Raw genomic sequence first — 17423 nt, 5'->3', positions numbered from 1 at the left:
GCTGTGGCTCTGTAAAGTGTCCACCTCGATGGTGTCGCCTATAACCTGAGCCTGAGCTCTCTCTCTCTCTCCCCTGCTTTGCTGAGGGGAGTGCAAGCTGGCATCTCTGTGGGGAGCAATTTAACACTGGGAAACTTTTGAAAATGCACATAACCTTCAATCCTGCAATGTCACTTCTAGAAATTTCTCTGAGACACGTGTGTAAGGGTATTCACTGTAGCACTGTCTGTAATAGCAAGAGGCCAGAGACCACCAATGTGCCTGTCTGGAGGCTGGTTAAATACCTGATAGCATATCCACACACAACAGGCAGCTGTTTCAAAGAAAGTGATGAAATAAACTCCACCCCTCCTCCAGGGACACCACCCAGGTCTGAGCCACGCCTCCCCCTGGTCTCCCTGCTTCCACTCTGCCCCTCCTGGGCATCCCCCACCCCGAAGTCAGGGGGAACCTGTTCGGACCTAAGTCAGATCAGTTGGCTCCCTGCTCAGAAGCCTCCACGCACCGCACCCCACCCCACCCAGAGCAAACAGCAAAGCTCTGCAGCGGGGGGCCAGCCGGACACAGCCTGCCCGTTCCGAGGCCTGTCGGCCGCTCCCCCTCACTCCCGACACAGCCCGGGGCTGCCCCGCTCCGCCCGGACCCAGCACATTCCAGTCTCAGCGCTTCGCACTGGCTGTTCCCTCTGCCCGCAATGCCCTTCCCCAGGCTGCCACAGGGCCCGACCCCTCCCTCCTCCGGCCTTCGCTCTGTCCCATTCTCTGGCCGCCCAGGTGACACTGCAGCTCCCCTACCTTTCTGCCTCTCCCTCCTTGCTCGCTTTTTCTCCAGCCCACTACTTGCCAACAAATGGGTGTAGTTCTCATTTCTCTTATTTGCTGGCTGTCTCCCCAGTTAGAATGGAAACTCCAGGAAGGCAGAGCCATACGCATTTGTTGAATGGGGGACATAACTGGAGGTGAAAACAACACTGAGGGAAAGAACAGTATGTGTGATTTGCGAGGCAGCAGCAAATGGTGGCTGAGAGCATGGGTTCCGGTGCTGGGCTGCCTAAGTTCCACAGCCCGCTGCATCTTACTGCTGTGTGATGTCAGGGGGGTTCCCTAACCACTCTGTGCCTGGGGATATTAACAGCACCCACCTCATAAGGATTAACTGAATGAACATTTGTAATGTACTTAGGATGGTGACAGACACAAAGTAAGCTATATAAGGATGTGTTATAGAAAATAAAAGTGCCCCATTTCAACGAAATAAAAAGGATGCACATTTATATGTGCTCATGCAGGAGCATTACAGCCCGAGGCTGTGACAGCTGCTGCTCCTGGGACTGAGGACCAACGGGAGAGGGTCTTACTTCTCGCTGAACTTTATACCAGGTGCCTGCATTTCTAATTTGAAAAATAGATCATTAATGCCTAGCAGTTACTCATAATTGAGGCTGGGCCATAGGTACGTAGAAGTTCATTATGCTCTTCTATCTACCCTTTTTGCATAGTAAAAAGTAAAAAAATATAGATTAGTATTAATAGTTTACAAATAAGCCCCAGGCTGCCCACCACCTCCCCCCAGCAGACCAGTGAGTGGAGCAGGAAAAGAGAAGGCATCTGGAGGGAGGGTGGGCAGAGGGGGCTCCTCCCAACCACCTGCCGTCCCCCTGGAAGGGGACCCTGAAGTTCAAACAAATTCTCCGAGGCCAACTCACAGGCCCCAGGATTCCAAGCACAGCCAAATAAGGCGTAGGGAGCAGGGGCACGTGCCTGTGGAGGGCCAGGGTGAGGCTGCAAGCTGTACAGTCTCTGGGCTGAGGATCCCAGGGGCTCAGGGTGGCCACGCTCGCAGGTGACAGAGTGGGAGGGTGGGAATGTCATGAGTGGAAGAAGCTGGTTATAGAGATTCATGCAAGGCTAACAGAAGCCACCCTGCACTGCTGCCAGGAGACCTGACACAGCCTCTGTTTCCTCAGCAACTCACCCCTATGGTGTTAATGCGGAAGGAGGATCTGTCCCCAAGTCATGCCTATGGCTCTTAAGGGACAGGGCTGGGTACAGTGTGCTTTCACATCCTCCTGCCCTATAGGCTAGAGCTGAAAGGAGGCTCCCAGACCTCCTGTCCCAAGGCCCTCCTTTCTAGATGAGGAAACTGAGGCCCAGAGGGGAAGTGACTTGCTAAGACCTCCCAGAGGAAGGCAGTGAGAGACAGGAACCCAGCGCCACCCAGTCAGTGCTGGGCAGCCCCCAGCCAGTCCCCAGCATGTTCTGTGCGCTCTCGCACCTACACGCCTCCTGACCCACTGAGCTGGGGCCTCTCTTTAGGGACGTAAGACCCCAGTGAAACGCCACGTGGAAAGAGGTCCGGCTGCCTGCACCATGAGACCAGAGGGGAAGGCCTGTAGAGGGAGGGACACAGCCCCAGCGCCAGCCTCTACTTCCCCAGGCTCTTCCTCCATCCTGCCCCTGCCATTCTCACTGCTGTTTGTTGGCCCAGCCTTGCCGGGGATCTCACAAGTCTCCTCAATCCCTGCTTCTCGTGGTCTGGTCCGCAGACCAGCAACGTTGGCATCGTGTGGGGCTTGTTAGAAATGCATTAGAAATGCAGAGTCTGTACCTTCACCCTGCGCCTCCCCAGAGGGAACCTGTCGCAGACTCTGTCCTCTAAGGACCCAGCTGCCAGTGACATGGGGGTGCTGGGGTGGGACCTCGCCGGTCCCCCAGCCTCTGCTCACTCTGGCTGCTCCCTCCAAAAAGGAGATGCCCAGTAGTTTGAGAAGCACTGGTCTAAACTGCAAGATGCTCGAAACCACAGTACACACGACCATCAAGCATGCGTGAGAACCTCTACCAGGGAACTCGCTACCAGGCAGCCGGGCCACCATTCCAGCTTTGGACGAGTGTGAGTGTGTGTGTGTACATGTATGTGATGGGAGAGGTGGTCTGCCACAGGTTCTGAGCGTCCCTTCTGAGTACGTCAGACTGTAAGGCCTCACTATCCTCTGACCCAGAGCCATCTTGGTAGCTTGTCACACAGGCAATCAAGTAGGTCAAGGCAACCACAGCATAAATATCGTGCAACAGCTCACTATCCGGAGAAGGGGAACTGGCTTATTTACTGCTTGCTACAAAAGGTGCCAAGTCCTTCGCCCTAAGTTCTGGTGCATTGCCTATGTGTCTGTTTGTGTGCCATTAGTGTCCATTTACTAAGAATTATCTTCCCACGTGCTCATGGAAGGGCTTGTACACGTGGGTTCAAACGAAGACCTTAATTTGAAAGGATTCAAAGGGAGCCTGGCCTTTCTTGAGCACCTACTTTGTGCCGGGCCTTGTGCCAGGTGCTCTACTTCTTTATCATCTCACTTAATCCTCTCCACAACTCTGCAGCGTGGATTATATCCCCTTTTCACATTTGACAAGATTGAAGCTCTGCCTGCATCTCAGTCTCAAAAGAGTAACAAACATAAATTATCCAGACACAGGCAATAAAGAAGTAAACAAAGAGTGAGATGAGTTCTGAGAATGATACCTGTGAGTGCGAGGTAGTGTGATCACTAATTATCATAATTACTGTCTGTCAAGCTTGCCCAAACTAACGGGTGTTCTGGGGCTTCTCGGGCCAAGCTGACAGGCTTGACACTGAGGAGGCACTGTGGAACTGTGACACTCCACCAGGGAAGTGAGTCTGACAACGACAGGAAACCTTCATCCTGGTCTTCCAGGAAGGAGGCCAGAGGGGCCCCGATGTGGCTGATGCTGGGCTCTGTGCAGGGTGTTCCACACACACTGTAGAGGACACTCAGTCATTCATTCATGATGTGTCCGTGTGCTATAGAGTGCCAGGCACTGTCCTAAGTCCTGGGAACCCCAAGTGAACTAGGTCCCTGCCCTCCTGAGGCTTGCAGCCTAGGTAGAGTGTCTGTAGCTTTTCCTGTGGGCATCCATTCCCCCTTCTGGCACCAGCCCCCTGGTGTCCTTGGGAAGAACTCTTCTCCAAACACTCCACTGCAGGTCATGGTGAAAGATGCAGGGAAGGGTATAGGGCCCAGCCGATCATAAGCTGCAGTTGGGGCTTGGAGGAGTCTGCTGAAAGAGTAAGTATGGACCTGCTGGCAGCCAGTCACTGTGCCACTACGTAGGACAGCTGCCTACGAATGGAACCAGGACAGAAGAACACAGATTAAGATGGACAGACTATGTCCTGATGACACTATGTGAGCCCCTGGATCCCACTGTGCCTGAAGTTGTAGATGCTCCCAGACTCCTCACTTTGCTGAGTCCATAAATTTCATTTTGGCCTAGTCCTGCTTAACTTGAGTTTCTGTCTGATTGCATTTGGTTCTTGCAATAGCCTAGTGAGTACAGCTTTATTTGTTTTTCACATAGTAAATGGAGGCTCAGAGAGGTTAAGTGTCTTGAACAAGGCTGCACAACAGGCATCTGGAGTCTAAGTCAAAACGAATGCCCTTTCCACTACTTCATGGTAGGGTGGCGACAGCTACAATTGGGGGGCGGGGTAGGGTCTTTCCTGGCAGGGAGTGAAAAGACTTCTTGGGAGGGGTGGCCAGTCAGGGATACACAGACCGAAAACCTGTTCCAACCAGAAACAGGGCTGTAGGGAGGTGGCAGAAGGGATCTACAGGTTCCAAACTGTTAGCTGTTTTCCCTCCCAGTTATTTTTGCTTTAGTTGCCAACTTTGAACAAACAGAAGATTGCGTGGAAAACCATGGATGTTCAGCTTTTCTGGAAAATCAGAAGCATGAGGAACACCAGGCAGACAGTCCCACATGGCAAGTTTTCTGCAGCGGGTGGTGGTGGCCCTGCTAGAGGCATTTAATCTCCAGATCTCCAGCTGGCCTGTGTCACTCAGGTACTTCTCTGCCTGGGCTGGGCATCTGACCTTGCAGCCTGCGTAGTAGAGACCACAGTGCTGTGTGGACACTGTTCTCTGAGAACCCAGCTGCTGGTGAGATGGGGGTGCTGGGATGGGGCCTTGCTGGCCTCCCAGCCTTTGCCTACTCTGGCTGCTTCCAAATCTCCAGTGCCCAGAATGTTCATGGCACCCAGCAGGGGCTCAATAAATGCATGCAGTTGTTCCTCAGTATCTGAGGGAATTAGTCCCAGGGCCTCTGAGGATACTAAAACCCTCAGATGCTCAAGTCCCTAATATAATACGGCATAGTATTTGCATCTCACCTACGCACATCCTCCGTGCACTCTTAATCACCTCTAGATATATAATACCTAATACAATGGAAATGCTATGTAAGTAGTTGCTGTACTGTATTGTTTAGGGAATCATGACAGCAAACACTCTATACCTGCAACCACGGCAGTCCTAACTACATGTCCACAGCACATGTCAGCAACAATAGAACATCTTTTTTGAATATTTTCAATCCCCAGTGGGTTAAGTCCGCAGATGCAGAACCCGCAGATACAGAGGGCTGACTGTCCTTGGAGAATGGAAGAAAATGAGAGGGTGTAAACTGGGAGCTCCCAGGACTACTTCACAGCGACCCTGGAAACCCACTGCGGGCACAGCAGGGCGAGGGGGCGGGGACAAGACAAGCAGCCCTGCAGCCCACTGGCAGGAGCAGCCTTGTGCAGAAGTCGGACATGGGCTCTGGAGTGAGACTACTTGGGTGCAAATTGGGGCTCCACCACTTCCTACTGTGTCAGCTGGGGAAGTTACTGCACCCGTGCCGTCAGGGACCCGTCCATAGAATGGGGATCATAACCGTCAAGTGGGGTTGTTGTGAGCAAAGTGGGAAAGTCAGCAAAGAACAATTAGCACCACCTCTTGCACTGACTCACTAACCTTGAATAAATTGCTTCCTTCTTGGAGCCTCAGTTTACCCATCTGCATGAGGCGGCAGCTAGCTTTGATTTGCTGAGGGCCTTCCCCACTCTGGTGTTCTGTGACCATGCAAATTCAACATTCATGCAAACTCCTGTGGCTGTGCCACAAAGAAGCACCCCAGCAGATCACAGGGTCCCTCTGCTAAACCACTCCATCACTGAAATCCAAATAGACCCTACCGATCATCATGGTAAAGCCATCTGATTCCAAATTCCTTTTGATTTAGCCAAGTTCCAGCCCCAGGAGCATTTGATTCCAAATTCCTTTCAATTTAGCCAAGTTCCAGCCCCAGGACCTGCTGTGGCTCATTTACCCCAAATCATAATAGCCCAAAGGCACAGGGACACAGCTGGAAGGAGCTGGCTCTAGGCGGCCCTTTCTGGGGGCCCTGGGTGTCCTGTCCTTGCTGCTGAGAGCACACATGGGGCTCACCATGGGTGTTTCTCTGCGGCTGGCGCCTGGGCATCCAGCTGGCAGAGCTGTTTCCATTTCTCTCACACGCCCCCAGATGGGAAATGATTCATGAAAACCAAGAAGGTAAAATTAGCCCAAAGGCTGCCGAGTAATTTATTCAGCCAACAGTCCGGGGAGGGAGGGGGCCCAGGCTGCCAGCTCAGTGTGGCCTCCTAGCCTGGCCATCAGGAGCCTGTCTCTGGGGTCTTCTATTTCTGGACTCAGCCTCCAGGGCTGTTGGCAAGGCTTCCGGAGCTTTCTCTGACCCCGCCCCTCCACATTCAATAGACCCATGCAAGTGTCAGCAGGTTGCTAGGGAGAAATGCAGGCATTTCATCTGCACCTCAACCTCAGGAGGAACGTTTCACCTCCCCTATTTTACAGGTGAGGAAAATAGTAGCCAAAGCTAAGTGGCAGAGCCTGTATTCAAACCCAGATCTCGTGAACACCAAGGGCTGTGCCCCCTCTCTCCCCCGCCCACGCTGGGTGTTGTCTGCCAAATCTCAAGGTCTCGAGGTGGGGCAAGGGGAGTGGATCTGTGAGGGATTCCTTGGCAAGCCCCACCACACCCTGACATGTGTGTTTCACGGTTTCAAGACTATTGAATACCAGAACCTGGTTCTCAACTCCAAGCCCAGTTGTCCCAACTGGCAAGGTGGAGGGTCCCCAATATCTCAGTCTCTTTAAAAGGGGCTGAGATAATGCCTGTCTAGGCCGTGAGGCCCAAACCATACCCCTTAAAGGAGGGATAGAAAAGCAGGTGTCAGTGAGTCCCAGTCTCACTTTACAGGGCCCAGAGAGGGGAAGGGACTGACTCAAGGATGCACAGCAAACCTGTGGTGGAGTCTAAGGAGGGACCTGCATCCCCTGAGTCCCACTGCAGAGAGCCTGCTGTCAGAGCTTTTACAAAGAGAGCAAATCTGGGTTGAGTCCCTACACGTGGGGGTAGCTGAGGTGGGAGTCAAGCCCCCTCCCCCTCCCCAATCTGGTTCTGCCCCAGGCATCTGCCCCCCCTTTTGGAACCCACAGGGGATACATTGCAACAGGGAGGGCTCTCCAAAGGCAGCAGGTGAGGCCAACTTGGATCCCGCTGCACACCTGTGGGAACCTGGGCAGGTCACTGCACCTCCCTGAGCCTGGGTAAAAGACAGGCTCAGAAGTTGACAAGAAAATACCTGTGCGAAACCACCCAGCAGGCTGTGAGTGTCCCACAGGAATGCAAGGGTCCCGCATGAATATTGTCATGGTGCTCACCCTCAGCCCCTCCGGCTCCTGGCTTTGCCCAGGGGAAGCCCAAGGCCAGCCACAGGTGACATCCCACAGCCACCCATGCAGAGAAATTTGCCTCTTTCCCCTGGGGCAGGCAGCTGAGTGCCAGTGTGACAGCTCAGAGCAGCACCACCCACGCCCAGGACACAGTTCAGAGCAGCTCAGTGGCACCGTCTCCCCAGAGTGACCACAGCTGCCATGGCCGAGCCCTGAGCTCAGCACTTTCAAATGTTACTGCACTGGACCCTTCCCATCGATGCTGGTGGCTAGGTACTCACTGTACAGTGAGAAAACTGACATTTGGAGAGGCTGGGTCACTTGTCCAAAGCCTCACATTTATTCATTTGACAAATGTATACTGAGTGCGTGACATGTGTCAGGCGCCATGCCAGGAATAAGACAGGTGTGTCATCCTTATGGCCTTCCTAGCCCTAAGAGGCACTAGAGTGGCTCACAATCAACCCCTGGAGCCATGGGGCCAGGATTTAAATCCCAGTTTCACCGTCATATGATATGACCTTGGGAAATCACTCTTCCTCTCTGTGCCTCAATTTCCTCAGCTGCAAATGGAAAATCTCAATGCCATCTACCCCCTGAAGTTATTCTGAGGATTTAGTGAAATATCCAGGTCAAGACTTACAATAGCATCTGGCACATAGTATGTGCTCAATAAATAAAACAGTTATTATTGAGCCAGGACCCAAGCTCACATCCCTCTGATACCAACAACCATGCTCTCAAATCAAAGCTAGGCAAGGTCAATGTCTTTGGTGTGACCCAGCAGTGTGAATGGTGAGGGTCTCTGTCTAGAAGGAGGAGGTGGTCTGAGTTTCCCTCTGCCAGCCGCCAGCTCAGACCAACCCCTGGGCCTTTCTGAGCCTTGCTTTCTCGGGTCTTAAAATGGGCCCCACAGTGGCTGCTCTCCTTCCTCTCTGGGAGGAGTACTCAAGAGTTGCCGAGGTTGCTACAGCCCCTGCCTACACCACAAGACAGGCTCAGAGGGCAAGTCCTCTCCCTAGCAGGGTCAATGACCTCAGCTGAAGCAGCCACACTCTGTCCGCTGCCACCTCTGGCTGCCGAGAAGGTTTGTGGCTGATGCTGGGGAAAGGCTGGGCCCAGGGCCAGCTATGGTGCTTCTCGCCTCTCAGGAAATAATCCCAGCTCTCTGTGCTCATTGACCACACATGCTACTGCCTAGAGGGCAACAGGGCAAGCAGGGCACCAGCTGGGCACCTTCTGCCAAGACTGTCGCACTGGGTGGCCTCGTGAAAAAGAGCTGAACAAGGAGCCAGGTGGCCTGGGTACATCACTAACTCCGTCAGTAGCTAACTATGTGGTTTTGGGGAAGTCACTTAACCTCTCTGAGCCTCAGTTTCCAAATCTGTGAAATGGCTTTGGCCAGGCTGCCTGTTTCAGAACTGGCTGTGAGAAACTGGTTAGATGGTGGCATGAAGGTGGTTTAAAACCTGAAAGGGAGGGTCATGAGGAAAAAACCAAAAAGGTCATCCTTCCTGGCACTAAATATACAATCACCTGCAGTGATTTGCCCCAGGCAAACCCATGCCTGGCCCAGCCAGCGTGGCCCAGAGAGGCCCCAGGACTCCCAGGGGAGAGGCTGGCCCCAAGCTGCTTTCTTCTCCTGCCCACCGTGCGGGACAAGGGAGATCAAATCCCCAGCCACAACAGGCCCCATTGAGAGCTGGTAAATCTGCCCAAGGTGTGGGGTTATGTTACCAGGCTCCTGGCCACCACCGCCAAGCAAAGGGTCAGGCTGACCTCCTTCCCTCCCCGTAGGCCCCGGGCCAGACTCTGCAGGGCCAACCTGGGCAGAAACCCGATGCCCGCTGCATTCCCAGGCAGCAGTCTCCCCTGGGAAGTCAGTGGGCAGTGGGATGAAGCCATTGCAAAGGCCGCAGCCATCCCAGGCTGCACACTAGGAGCGCAGGCCCTCTGCCCGCAGAGCGGGGTCTGGAGCTAATACAGATGAGAGAGCAATGGTAATAACATCACTGGGATCTTGCTATTTGCCTGGCGTGGCGCTTTGCACTTTACACGTGTTGACTCATTTGGTCCACACAGCAGCTCAAGACAATAGCGTCCATCACACAGGTGCTATTGTCATCTCTAGCTGACAGAGGATGAAACTGAGGCACAGAGAGGCTAAGTAGCATCCCTAGAAAGACCAGGATGTGAACCAAGGAATTCCAACTCCAGAGTCCACTTACTACCACAGCCGCCCAGGAGCAGGGTCACTCAAATGTGCCTTTGAATAAAGGCAGGAAAACCCGACTGCGGAGGAGAAAGGCTCCAGGGGCCACAGCCACTGTTCCCAGCTCCTGGGGACTGGTGGGGACAGGGAAGCAGACATTCTCTCTCGCTCTGAAGAAGAGACCCAGGAATAGCGGGGGACCCACAGGGAGATGATTGGTTCTGTGCAAAGTCTCAGTGGAGAAATTTTAAATAGTGTTCAATAATTTTTTTTAAATGCCACAGGCTCCCAGAAACCAACAGTAGCTACTCTAAATATGCCTAGGGAGGTGCATGAGAATAAAATCAGAATTAACCTAAATGTCCAGCAGTAAGAGGATGGCTAAATAAATCATGATGACCCTCTCCAAAACCACTGTGTATCAGTAAAAAGGAGAGAGAGAGAGAGAGAGAGAGAGAGAAATTATGGTAGCTCGCTATGTAAAACCATGACTAGATTTCCTAGATCCAAAGTTAAGTGAGTAAAGCAATTTGTGGAATGACTACACATACGAAATGAAACACACACACACTATAATGGTACATATTCTTACAGTGTGGAACATATAGGGAAAGATCTAGAAGGATACACTACAAAGCGATAACTGTGATAACTAACCTCGCAGAGAAAGCTGGAATGCTCCGTTATCAAGGAAGATAATGTTTAGCTTTTTAAATAATATTTGATTTTTTTACAGTAAAAAGGTACTTGTATTCCTTACCTAAGTAAAACAACATGGAAAAGCCATAATGAGCTGCCTTGGGAAGCTGTGAGCTACTAGTCCCTGGAGGTGTGTTGGGGTGGGGGGGTTAGAGAGAATTTGAAGGAGGTGGGTTAGCTGGCCCTTCTGAACCTCAGAGCTTCGTCAGGAGCAAGGGCCTCAGACTCCCTGAAGCAAGAGTGGCTTTAAGGCAGCACAGAGCCTCAGGACCCGAGGAGGGAGAGGCGGGAGCTGTGGGCTGGTGCCGGGACTCAGTCAGAGGTGTGCAGGCCACCACTGAGCCGGTCTCCTGCTGCCCAGCCTCTCCCTCTCCCCTTCCCCCAATGACTCCTGGCCCAGCCCCATCCCAGCAGCCCCAGCCCTAGCCCTGTGTGCCCTGCGTCAGTCAGCCTGACTCCCAGGGTAGAGGCTGTGTCTCTGGGAGGCACTCACACTGGGGGCGAGAGTTCAGGATTAAGGAGAACATGTATGTAGAAAGCTCACAGGGCTGATAGCCCCTGGATGTGACACTGAGCCCAGGCAACCCCTGAGCCCTAACCCCCAAGGGGCTGAGCCCAGCCCTGGGCAGACCCCTGGCCCTAGTTAGGCACTGGCCCCTGATAATATAACAAGCAAAGGTCAATGAAGTTCTTGCCTTCAAGACAGCTATGGGGTCAAGAGAAAAGCCAAGAGATGTGGGTCTGAGTCCCAGCTGTGCCCCTGACTTCCTATAAGACCTTGACAAAGTCTGAACCCCCTGGAACCTCAACTCTCTCATCTGCAAAATGGGCTCACAGTATCCACCTCCCCAGCATGCTGTGTAAACAAAATGAGATCCATCCACTATAGCCTCCTTGAGGGCCATTCAGACTCCCACACAATGCTAGGCCCCATCTGCCCCATGGACGCTGGGCACTGAGAAAAGGAGGCGGCAACAACTGATCTCCAGAAGCAGATGGACTTTCTGCGAGTCTGGGAGCCCAGGGCTCGGCCAGAAAGGAGCCAGTTGCTGGTCCCAGACAAGAAGCGGGAAGGAAGCAGTCTCCAGGCAGAGAGAAGGGCGCAGGAGACAGGAGTGAGTCCGAAAGGGCAGTGGAGCCTTTCTTGGCCACTGTCCTGGGCCGAGGGCCAGGGTGCTCCAGGAGGGCAGGGAGCCACCGGCATGTGCCAGGGAGGAGTCTGGTTTCTACCTGAAACTGGGGGAGGGGGCCCCTTGGAGCCAGGCCAGTGAGTCCTCGCCTCACCAGTAGCCCAGGGAACTGGGGCAGGGGCAGGCGACAGATGACAGGGGAATCAAGGAGAGGAAGAGCAAAGGTCAGTCACGGAAAGAAGCTGACAGGCTTCGAGGAGCAAAGGGCATGGCCTTGGAGGATTTGATCTGGGAGATAAAGTGAGCTGGGCCACACTGAGCAGGTTCAGAAGGTCCTGTGAGGAGAGCGGTCACTGAGAAGCAAGGAGGTCCCACCTGGGACTCACAGTGAAAGCACCAGGTCTGGGAAACTGCAGCAGTAGGACAAGCCTGAGTGGGGTTCAGCTGCCCCAGAGCTGCCCTACCCCACTCCAAGGAGAGCCTAGGGCTGTACAAGTCCTGAGTCCTGCTTGGGAGCAGCCCAAGTCAGAGACCCAGTGAGGTCCAAGCACTCAAGCCTCCAAGGACGACCAAGGCCACTGTGAAAACCAAAGCACCTCAATGACTCCTGGCCCTAAAGCCTGCACGGGGACAGGCTGTGAATGCCTGCTCAGACCCATCCCACAGATCCCAGGCAGCTGGACTCCCCCTGAAAGGCAGCCAGCCAGCCTGGCCTGCTGTGTGGGGCCCAGCTGACAGGGAGCAGCAGGGAGGGAGAGGCTGAGCCACCCTGAACAGGGGCCCCAAGGAGGAGGTTGTAGGTGGGGCTGGTGGGAGAGGCGCTTCCCACAGCTCCCTCCCAGGCAGGCTGGCACTCTCCAAGGACTTGTGGCCACATGCAGGCCCAGGCACAATGTAGCCTGTTCCCAACAGCTCCAGGACAGGGCAGGTCAGCTCCTCTAGGGACAGGAGGTTGCGCCAGGGCCAAGGACTCCCTGACAATGAGCTGTCTGCTCCCTTGAGCTGGCCCAGATTGGGACTTTAACCGTTCGTCACCTCCTGGAACTAGTGTTCACTCCAGGCCACAAATGCAAGCCTTAGCCTGGCCTGTCAGGGGGTTCATGCAGGAAGCAACTTTAGGCCATGGTCCATGCTCACCTCCTAAACGGACCCCACATGATCACACACCAGGCTCCCAGTGTCTGGCCAACCCCCCAACCTCAGCCTCAAACCTCAGCCCTCCCTCTACCTGGTCACACTCCTGAGCATGATGCTGGACTGCTAGGGGGTGGCCGGCGCACCCACTCTGACAGGGTACTGCACTGCTTGCTTAGGGTAATGGGGACAAGAGGATTCTGCCAAGGCCAGCCAACCACACCAGATGCCAACCCACTGACCAGGACAGCCTGGGAAAGCCTGCCACTCACACCGGGAACTGCCTGCCTATCCAGCCAGGAATGACTCACAGGGCAGCCAGGCTGAACTATGGGACTGGCTGCCTCAGCAGGGACAAGGAAAGGCCTTGTCCACCAGCAACTTACTCCACTGGGCACCAAGAAACACCTTCCCGAAGACGGCAGACCAAAGGGAAGCACACCTGCATGGTCCCTTCAGTCCTGTAAAGCACCTACTTAGCTGTGATCTTATCTCCCACCTCACTTCCACTGCCTCCAGGACAGTCTTCAGGTCTCAACTCTTTAGCCTGGCATTCAAGGCCATCCCAGTCTGGCCCAAACTTGCCGCTCTAGGGAGGTCTCCCCCACCTCTTCTCCAAACACCCCAGACCACTTGCCATTCCCTGAACCACAGGATCCTTGAGTTGCCTGCCTTTGCACATACTGTTCCCAGTGCCTAAAATGCCCTTCCCTCTTCCTATACCTGGCAAACTTCTACTCTTCCTTCAAGGTCCAGCTCAGCATCACTTCTGGGAAGCCTACCCTACGCTCTCCCTCCCCCACCGCCCATGGCAGAATGACTAGCTCCCTCCCCACACATCCCTGAGCAAATAGGGCACTTCCTACCTTCAATCACAATTAGGATCTGGGCCAGAACTGCTCAAACTATTTGTGGTAAAGACACTTTTTTTTTTTTTAAGTTTTCCAATCTGTTGCCAACTGATACTTTTGTAAATTACAATAAAACATGACGCGTCAATGTCAAGTTGCAATGTGAGTTTCTCAAATTTGCTCTCCATGTCTGTACCTATCTTGCTGCAGACCAGTAACACAGAGCTCACGGATGGGCAGAGGTCTGCAGACCGCCCTCTCTGTGGCACTCGCAGGGCCCTATACCTGGGGTTCCCAGAGGAACCTGCATGCAGGGCCCATCAAATCATGTGCTTATGTTTGAACCTTCAGGGCCCAAAGGGGCGCTCCATCTGCTGACCCAAGTATTGGATGGGAAGGTCCCACCAACCTTTAACATGGGCAGTACCTGCACTAGGCATCCTCACTTTTCAAGTGAGCACATAGCCTGATGCCACAGCTGGTCAACGTTGTACTTTCTCCATACCACCCAGCTTCATGAGACTGACACTTGGACCTGCAAGTCCTCCAGTCCGCCCTCCCTCCCAGCATAGGCCCCTAACAGCACTTCCCATCGCAGTTACAGTGAGGTAGCCCCAAGCAGTAGTGAAGACCTCGGACTCCAGAATCAGACAGACTGGGTTCTAATCCTGCCTCAGCCTTTCACAGCTGTGTGACCTTGGGTAAGTCACTTCACTTCTCTGGATTTCAATTTCTCCTCTGTAAACTGAGGCTAATAACACCCATGCCACGGTACAGCACGCTGCTTCCACCCATGCACACCTATAAGCCTCATTCAAGCTTGGCTGTTACTGATGTTTATAAAAGGTTGGGGGTAACCCAGCCAGAAACTTTGCCCTGGATTGCTCCCTTTCTGGTCATCTTCCCCTCAAGACCCAACGTCTTCTCTCTGGGGTAAATTCTTCCCTGGCTGCTGAGCTTGCTGATTTACTCTGAAGAGTTCACCTTATTGCCCTCCTCTTCGCCAGGCTAAGGGGCTTCTCCTTTCTCACCCACCCTCTCCCTGGGACATCTTGAACCTCTGATCTTCACTTCCTCCCCAAATACCAGCCCCCTCTGGCTTTCCCTCTGGAACATAGCTGGTCTGAGAGGGGATCTTGAATCGCCCTGAAAAATGCCACCCTGTTTGGGTTGGGGCAGTGAAGGCCGGGCTGTGACGTCAGCGATAGCCCCAGACTGCAGTCTCCTTCCTGTCTGCCCACCTACCCAGAGCCGACCCTCTCTGTACCATAGACAATGCTGAGTCCACCCCAGCTGGGTCACATGTTAAGCTGTCCCCATGAGAGGCTCCCTCTCTCCTGAGGCCAAGGGTCCCTTGGGCTGCTCCCCAGTCCCCTCAACTGGCCCAGAGACTTCCAAGCCAGCCATCTCTATTCCCTGGACATCGGGCAGCAGGATCCCTTCCTGGCCCTTGCCCCATCCCTTGGGGAAAGTTCTTGATAGTGGAAGAAGCCATTCTGGGAAAGCTGACATTGTGGGGGCGGTTCCATATTTACTTGCTTGGTGACACCCATACCAGCCCTGCTCGGTGCCCGAGTCAAGTTGATCTTCTTGCCTTGCTGGTCCCACTGTTGCCTGAAAGCCACCATGAGCCTGGGAGAAGGAGCTCACTGGTCACCACCCTTCCCCACCCTAAGTTCCTTCACGCACATTCCCAGGGGGTGAACTCCTGCCACAGCAGATATTCAAGCGGTGGCCAGACAGCCTCTCCTTTTGGAGGGTGGGGCACAGAGACTGAGCGAACGGCTCTCAGCGGTCCCCATTCTGCTGTGAATCCAGGAGGAGGAAGGCTGGAGTGCAGAGGAAGGGGTGCTAGATTTGGGGGTAGAATTCTCGCTTGGTCACTCCCTACATTGTATGACCTTAAGCAAGTCACTTCCCCTCTCTGAGCCTTAGTTTTCTCAAATGAGCGTTGTGAGAACTGACCTGCCCTTCTCAGGCTAATGATAGGGGATTTGGGGGAAGGTGAAGGTGGGAAGAGAGTCCTGGGTACCGTTATGGATCAGGTGGGGTAGGAAAGAGAGGGGGTAGAAGGGAAAACTCTAGAAGGCACTGAAGGCTCCAGAGGCCCAGTGCCTCAGTTTGCAAACAGGGTTCCTGCTCCACTGCACCCACCCTCCATCTAAGGCTGATGCTGAGAAGTGGGACAGCCAGCAGCCTTCTGCCCTTCTCCACCTCCAGTGTCACTGCACTGGAGGCTCTTGGTCTGTCCAGATGTGCCTGCCAGCTCTGACCCATGAAATTCCCAGGAAGGGGAGAGGGTCCTGAAACCAGCACGCAAAGCAAAAACTGATCAATCAAATCCCGTGTTTAACGCACCCAGGGAACCTGCTAGGAGTTGTTATGTAACAAGCAGGTGATTCCTAAGACTTCCTTTATAAATGTGGGTTTCTCGAGGTGATTGGAAAGATTAGATTATGGCTATGTGATATGGAGCTAGTCACTTAACCTCTCTGAACTGGAGTTTCCTTATCCATAAATGCATGTGCAAGCGACCTCATGGGGCTGTTGTCAAGTGCCTTTGTGCTCAATACATGCTTCTCTTAAACTTTCATCCTGAAAACATGGAAAAAACATTTTCTTCCACAGAATGTAGTGCAGAACCGATAATACTGCTTCCACTTACAGAAACAGAAACTGAGGCTCAGACATGCTTGGTCTTCAGCACAAGCCCGCAGGGGGTGTGGAAGTGTCTGAGGTGTGGTCAGGTCACCTTTGGGTAGAAAGGCCTCAGTGAATGACTCTCTCTCTTTCCCTCTGCCCTCCCCCCCCCCCCCCCCCCCCCCAGGGAGGCACTGCTGTCTCCAGCATGGGATTCAAGATTCTTTCTGTGCCCCGGGGCATGCCTCCCTCTGGTCATGACCTCACACCTGAGGAAGTCCCAGAGCTGGCCCTGTACCACACACTGGTACTTGGGACTTCTTTCTCTGGGGCCCCCATGAAAGGAGGCGCTATTATCACCCCCCCTCCCCGATTTCCAGATGAGGAAACAGGCAACTGCAAGAGGGGCAGCCTCTTGCCCAGGTCTCCCAGCTGCCAAGTGGCTGGACAGAGCTGAACCTGAGGCCCACACTCCTCTCAGGCCACAGCACTGCCCCCACCCACTCACCCCCCTGGTTCCCTCCCACTTCCCCTCTCCCTGCCAAGAGGCCAGCACAAGGCACTTTGCCAGGTTTTATCTGTGGGTACCCTGGCTACTCAGAAACAGAAACCACTAGGCACACTAGGGAACCTATGGCCCCCAGAATATGCCCTGATCCACCCATTCTGAGCCCGTGTGGAGGGCCCCCAACCTTCCCCTTTGGAAGGGCCACCACCAAACCCTCCTCCTCCTCCTCTCCTACCTTGATCACTGCAATAGCCTCCTAATCAGTCTCCCTGCCTCCAGCCTCACACCCAAGCTGCTGCTGCTGCTGACCTCTGGGACTTGGATCTGATCTCCATGGGGGCTTTCTCTTCATAAAACCCTCTGTGGTACCTGCAGCCCCACAGAGTATGAACTCCTCAGCACAGAGGTCCCTGATGCTGGGGGAAAACATCAGGGTTAGGCCGGAGGGCTCAGGAGCCAGGCAACTTGAGTTCAAATCCCAGCTCTGTCGCTTATCAACTGGGACACCTCAAGCAAGTTATTCCACCTCCCTGAGCCTCAATTTCCTATTTCCGCTAAATAATGGGGGAAAAACAGTACAAATATCAGAGCTCTGCTGAGAAGATTAAATGAGAAAATACATGTAAAGCATTTTGCATGTAGTAAATTCTCAATTCACTCACTCCACACACATCTG

At 53.7% G+C, this 17423-nt stretch overlaps 1 protein-coding gene across 3 annotated transcripts in view; it reads right to left on the bottom strand.

Moving 5' to 3' along the window:
- The window catches only part of PRDM11 (PR/SET domain 11), a 75630-nt gene that overhangs the window by 52782 nt on the left and 5425 nt on the right, over positions 1-17423 (bottom strand). The window lies entirely within an intron of this gene.

This window comes from Miniopterus schreibersii (genome assembly GCF_964146895.1).
Source record: "Miniopterus schreibersii genome assembly, chromosome: 12".
NCBI classification, from domain to species: domain Eukaryota; kingdom Metazoa; phylum Chordata; class Mammalia; order Chiroptera; family Miniopteridae; genus Miniopterus; species Miniopterus schreibersii.
Note: the sequence above shows the minus strand (reverse complement) of the source record. Positions and strands in the feature narration are given on the sequence as shown.